Source organism: Cebus imitator, unplaced genomic scaffold (genome assembly GCF_001604975.1).
Source record: "Cebus imitator isolate Cc_AM_T3 unplaced genomic scaffold, Cebus_imitator-1.0 Scaffold1, whole genome shotgun sequence".
Taxonomy (NCBI): domain Eukaryota; kingdom Metazoa; phylum Chordata; class Mammalia; order Primates; family Cebidae; genus Cebus; species Cebus imitator.
This window is the reverse complement of record NW_016107316.1, coordinates 16,242,845-16,248,844: the sequence shown is the minus strand read 5'-3', so window position 1 is coordinate 16,248,844 and position 6,000 is coordinate 16,242,845. Positions and strand designations below refer to the sequence as shown.

Sequence of the window (6,000 nt, the reverse complement as noted above, 5' to 3'; positions counted from 1 at the left end):
CCTGAGTAGCTGGGATTACAGGTACGCACCACCATGCCCAGCTATTTTTCTGTATTTTTAGTAGAGATGGGGTTTCACCATGTTGACCAGGATGGTCTCGATCTCTTGACCTCGTGATCCACCCGCCTTGGCCTCCCAAAGTGCTGGGATTACAGGCTTGAGCCACCGCGCCCGGCTATTGTACTTTTAAAAACATGTTAGTAGTTATTTTAGATAAGTGCTGTGATAAAGAAATACCAGCCCTAGGTCTTGAATGTTATAAATGTAAAAGCAGGTATACAATAAGGGCACATTTTACAAACGTATGGAAGATGAAGGGACAGTTGAGCAAGCTGGAGGGTATTCTCACTTGGGGGTACTGTCTGGTGGATACATACTTGGGAAAAATCCAATATGATTTCATCAGCTAGAGAGTATTATGTAAGAAACAAATGGTCTGAAAAAATGGATTATTTATTTAACTAGAAAAAGTAATTACTTTAGACCAGCATTTCCCAAATTGGTATGCTAAAGAACATTGTTCAGCAGGATATTAATAGATGTGCTGGGAAAACAGCATGCTGTTCTGTATTAAGTATTGGAAATGATGGGTTACACAAGGTAAAACAGATTTATTTACTGCAGTAATTTTATGAGCCTTTAATTGGCCAAAAGCACATTGTGGATCTCCAAGAGGGGGATATACTATGCAATTTATTTATCATTAGGTTAAATGATAAATAAATTCTGACATATAACCATTAACATTCATCTCCCAGAACCATTTTCTATGAACACTGGTTTGGAAGATCAGTCTAGACCAGGATTAGGGTTCCAGGTCACAGGCACGCCAGGCATGCCTTAACTTTATCTGGTAACAAAAGAAGTGTTCTTGGAAATTAGATTTTCTTATAAACAGTCTATAGCTTAAAAAATTTCTTCCTCAATAATTTGATATAAATAAAGTATTCAGAAAGATAACTAACAATAATATTAATACTATTTTATGTTTATATGGTACTTTATATAACACAAATTATATATTTATATATCATACATTAATATATTTTATTATGCATACACTAGCAAGCCTATAAAAGTTTTATACAAGAATCCAAAGAGCTATGAACAGTGATTAAATATCTTGCCACCAAATAGCTCAACTCTTAATTCTAGCTTCAGTCATTTTCTGACTCCCATTACATCAGAAAACAAACCAATTCTGGAGAAAAGTCAATATAAGATAAATGTTAAAATGACAACTCTAAGGCATTGTGGAATAAGTTAAAACATTCTGAGTCACTTCAAAAAGAAAGATACCAACATTATAGTTTTAAAAGTCAAAGAGACTCTTAAATATCAACTGATATACTTCTTAAACTTTGAAAGACCATGAACATAAATTTAAATAAATCAAGTTAATTTTTATAAAGATTTATTTAAAAACTCAATACATTCAAGATATTGTACATAGTTTGGAGGTTACAAAGGTGAGCAAATTCCTGTCCTTCTGGGAGTTCCCTGTTGAATGGCAGAAGCCAACACACAACAGTGCAATGCACAGGTACTCTGTCTGCATAGGCAGACACATCTACAGCAGCACAGATGGAGCAGCTAATACAGCCTAGGGATGAAGACAGGGACCAAGAAGCATGAGTGAGCTCAGCAGAGCCTTAAAGGATGAGAATGTGGGGTGGCAAGGAGGAGGACAGAGTTGAGGCAGAGGGAACAGCAAGTATAAAAACAGGAGAGGAAGCAATGAGGGCAGGTAAAAATACATTCCGAACATTTAGCTTTATATATCCTTCGAATTCTGAGATAGTGTGCGAATAAAACGGGTGGGGATGGAGGGAAGATGCCTGAGAAGTAGTAATAGGCCCTTCTTTAGAAGTAGAAGGAATTATTCTAAATAGCATAAATCTAAGGTACTTTCTGTTATAGGAAGCCTGGTCTATTTCTGCCCTTGAATTAACCCTTTTTCATTTTTTCCTCCCCTTGACTGTGTGTGCAACCTGACTAGTGCTGTGTATATTTGTCCTACTTTGACCTTCCTCTTCTCTCCAATTATTAAAATGCTGTTTTTCAGCAAGCAGGTCAAATTCCACTTCTTCCAACAAAGCCTTCCCAAAAGAATCAACACATTCCTTAGCTCTTGGAAATCTGAACTTTCAGAGAGGTGGCGAGTGCGAGGAGATTAGTTGTTAGTCCTTAGTTGTCAGTGCTTAGACACGAACACAAGAGCCTATAAAGGACAGGTTAAAAGCCTTGTAGAACAAAAGGAAATGTGGGGCTGTGGCCAGTGGAAGAGTGCAAACCCATTGCTAAGTACAAAACAAACGTATGCAGTTCAGGCTGGCTGTCACTTTGCCTGTTGGAATGGATTTTCTTTCCAATGTTTTACCAAGACATCCTTCTATAGGAAACCTAAAAGATGACTGTCTAGCCTAGAGGCTCTCAGCTAGGGATGGTTCTGCCAAACAAGGGACATTTGGCAGTATCTGAAGACCTTTTTGCTGTCACAACTTGGGGAGAAGTACTGCTGATGTCTGGTGGGCAGAAGCCAGGAGTGCTGCTAAACACTCTTAATGCACACAACATCTCCCCCATAATAAGAATTATCCAGCCCCAAATGTTAAAGTGTCAAGGCTGAGAAACTCTGATCTAACTACTGCAGGAATTCTTGCCAAGAAAAAAAATATTGTTTAAAGAAGCTTATTGTCTTAGGCATTTTTCACTGTCAGAACCTGGAGGTTAAAGGTTTCTCTTTTTTCCTGTCCTTTGATCCTAATTCTGTTTTCTGGTCACTTCCATTCTCTATAATATATAAAAGATTATCAATGGTGGTTCTTATAATGTCAAACACATACATTTCTTCAGTACCCTAATGCATACATATCTAGACTTGACTTGTTTTAAGATTACCAAGTGTATCATATTTGTTTATGTGTCTCACTGTCACTCTCTCTTTATATTATTCTCCTCTTGATAGTTATGAAGATCATGATCTTTGCTGAGGAAGAAGAAAACAAAACTGGAGTAGAAAAATTGTATCTTCTGTCAGCTAATATACCACTTTCTTTCGTTTTTTTTTTTTTTTGAGACGGAGTTTCGCCCTTGTTGCCCAGGCTAGAGTGCAATGCTGTGATCTCAGCTCACCACAACCTCCGCCTCCTGGGTTCAAGTGATTCTCCTGCCTCAGCCTTCTGAGTAGCTGGGATTACAGGCATGTGTCCCCACACCTGGCTGATTTTGTATTTTTAGTAGAGACAGGGTTTCTCCATGTTGGTCAGGCTTGTCTCGAACTACCGACCCCAGGTGATCTGCCCACCTCGGCCTGCCAGGGTGCTGGGATTACGGGCGCTCAGCCACTGCACCCAGCCCATGATATCACTTTCTAAAAGTAACAGGTCTACCCATCTTTGGTGGTGTTATTTTTCCCAAAATATATTGATATTGTAAATATATTTCTTGGGTCTTTGCTTATTTTAGGAGTAAGCCAGTATTATACCTAAAGGTTTGTAACTTTGTATTACTTTTTGATTACCAGCTCCTTCCTTTTTGCTGTTTTCTAAAAGTCTCAACCGTACAGATATACTAGTTTCTTAGGATGTTTTTCATCTCTGTCCTTCCAACCGGAGATTTATTCATAACTGTATAATTGAATTAAAAATGTTAGAATCTTTTTACTCCTTTATACAAGGAGTAAAAAGTATATACCAGCCAGAGAGATATACTTAGGGCCAAGAAATGATATCTATTTATATATTTTACTTTTTTCAACATCTATTTTTAAAGTGATCTTAAAATTCATTAAAAAGAGGCAAACTATAATGTATATCTGAGTACACTCCTGTTTTCTTTTCTCAAATCATTAGGCATGGCGCTAAATTCTCGTTAACAGTCTCCTGTAGCTGGGCGTGGTGGCTCACGCCTGTAATCCTAGCACTTTGGGAGGCCGAGGTGGGTGGATCACCTGAGGTTAGGAGTTCAAGACCAGCCTGGCCATCATGGAGAAATCCCATCTTTAAAAACAAAAACAAAAACAAAAACAAAAACAAAAACAAAAACAAAAACAAAAACAAAAAAAACCGTATCCTGTATTTGAGAAGAGGGAAGGAGAGGATATGACCAGTAAGTGAACAGATGGGTATCAATCCAATGAAGTAAGTATATTAGGAATACCAGATTATGAACTAGGTATATTCTGGATACTAGTCCTTTGCCAGTCATATGAGGTTGCAAATATCTTCTTTTGAGTCTTTGTTTTGCCTTTTAACCTTGCAGATGGTGTCTTTTGTCTTACAAGTTTTAAATTTTAATGTAAACATTAACTTTTTCCTTTACGTCATTTTAAAGAGGCTATAGAGATGTTTTTGTATTCACATTTAGGTCATCAAAACACCTAGAGTTTATTTTTGTGTATTGTATGAGATGAGGATCTAATTAATTTGTTTCCTCTCATGGATAGGCAAACGTACCAGCATCTATGATGCATGCCATTCTTTCTCTATTGCCACCTCTGCCTCTTATTAAGTCTCTCAATATGTCTGGGTGTGTTTCTGGGCTCTCTATTATGTAGAACTCTATTATGGTAGAACTATTTATCCTCATGAAAGTTCCACACTGTTTTAAATTTTTTTTTTTTTTTTTTTTTGGGGACGGAGTTTCGCTCTTGTTACCCAGGCTGGAGTGCAATGGTGCAATCTTGGCTCACCGCAACCTCCGCCTCCTGGGTTCAGGCAATTCTCCTGCCTCAGCCTCCTGAGTAGCTGGGATTACAGGCACGCGCCACCATGCCCAGCTAATTTTTTGTATTTTTAGTAGAGGCAGGGTTTCACCGTGTTGACCAGGATGGTCTTGATCTCTTGACCTCGTGATCCACCCGCCTCGGCCTCCCAAAGTGCTGGGATTACAGGCTTGAGCCACAGCGCCCGGCAATTTTTTTATTTTTTATATTTTTAGAGACAAGGTCTTGCTCTAAAACCCAGTTCCACACTGTTTTAATTTTTTTTTTTTTAGAGATAAGGTCTCACTCTGTCACCCAGGCTGGAGTGAGTAGCACAATCATAGCTCACTACAGCCTTGAATTCCCGCCTCAAGCGATCCTCCCAACTTAGCCTCCTGAGTAGTTGGGACTACAGTTGCACATCACCACAACTGGTTTTTTTTTTGTTTTTTTTTTTCAGCAGAGACTCTTGCTATGTTGCCCAGGCTGGTCTCAAACTCATGGCCTCAAGCAATCTTCCTTCCTAAGCCTCTCAAAATGGGGGGATTATAGGTGTAAGCCATCACATCCAGCCTGTTTTAATTTTTAAAGCTTTGTTTTAAATCTTGATATTGGTAGAGCAAGTACACCCTCATTTTATAAATACTTCAAGATTGTATTGATGCTTCTAAAACAAATTTAGCATCTGTTTGTCAAATTCCATGTTGAGATTTTGTTGGAATTCCACTGAATTTACTGAATAAATCTGGAACAACTGTCATCTTTTTACTAGCAACAACCAATTAATTAGAAGATATAATTTCTTTCACAAGTGTTTTTTATTTGGATATTCTTTTTGCCTTTCAATTATGATTTTAAATCTTCTAAGTTTTGAACAGTGTGAATGTATTTTTTTTTTCTTTTTGAGACAGAGTCTCACTCTTGTTGCCCAGGCTAGAGTGCAGAGGCATGATCTTGGCTCACTGCAACCTCTGCCTCCTGGGTTCAAACGATTCTTCTGCCTCAGCCTCCAGAGTAGCTAGGATTACAGGTGCTTGCCACCATGCCTGGCTAATTTTTATACTTTTAGTAGAGACGGGTTTTGCCATGTTGGCCAGGCTGGTCTCGAACTCCTGACCTCAGGTGATCCACCTGCCTTGGCCTCCCTAACTGCTGGAATTTTCTAATTTAATTTTCTAGAAAAAAGAATTACCATTAATTTTTGTTTCTTGTTCTTTTATCTAAAATCCTTGCTGAACTACTCTATCTGTTCTAAGTTCCCTATTGATTGTTTTGGATTTTCTATATAAACAGTT

At 38.2% G+C, this 6,000-nt stretch overlaps 1 protein-coding gene across 5 annotated transcripts in view; it reads right to left on the bottom strand.

Moving 5' to 3' along the window:
• Positions 1-6,000, bottom strand: part of NCOA1 (nuclear receptor coactivator 1) — a 274,844-nt gene that overhangs the window by 31,998 nt on the left and 236,846 nt on the right. The window lies entirely within an intron of this gene.